The sequence below is a fragment of the Dipodomys ordii genome, unplaced genomic scaffold (assembly GCF_000151885.1).
Source record: "Dipodomys ordii isolate 6190 unplaced genomic scaffold, Dord_2.0 Scaffold23, whole genome shotgun sequence".
Classification (NCBI taxonomy): Eukaryota; Metazoa; Chordata; class Mammalia; order Rodentia; family Heteromyidae; genus Dipodomys; species Dipodomys ordii.
The window spans coordinates 9,784,380-9,784,936 of NW_012267239.1; positions in this window are offsets into that span (position 1 = coordinate 9,784,380).

A 557-nucleotide genomic window follows, 5' to 3' on the forward strand; every position below is an offset into this window, starting at 1 on the left:
CCCCCGGCCGGCGCCGCAGGGGGGCGGGGTCCCCCTTCCCCGGGCCCCCGTGGCTGTGTGACCTTGGGCCGCTCGCTGTCCCTCTCTGAGCCGGCCTCGGCCGGCACCTGCCACGGAGACCCGGGAACGGGGTGTGGGGGCGGGGGGACCCGGCAAACCCTCAGGACGGGGGGCGGGGGGGACCCGGCAAACCCGCAGGACGGGGGGACGGGGGGGACCCGGCAAACCCGCAGGACGGGGGGCGGGGGGGACCCGGGGGGACCCGGCAAACCCGCAGGACGGGGGACCCGGCAAACCCGCAGGACGGGGGGACGGGGGGGACCCGGCAAACCCGCAGGACGGGGGACCCGGGGGGACCCGGCAAACCCGCAGGACGGGGGGACCCGGGGGGACCCGGCAAACCCGCAGGACGGGGGACCCGGCAAACCCTGGGGACGGGCGGGGTGAGGCGGCTCGCGGGCCGGAGCCCCGTCTCCCCGGGCGGGAGACCGAGTTCCCGCACTTGGGCTCCGTGGGGCGCGGGCACCTCCAACTCGGGTCCGTTTCACGGGGCGGAG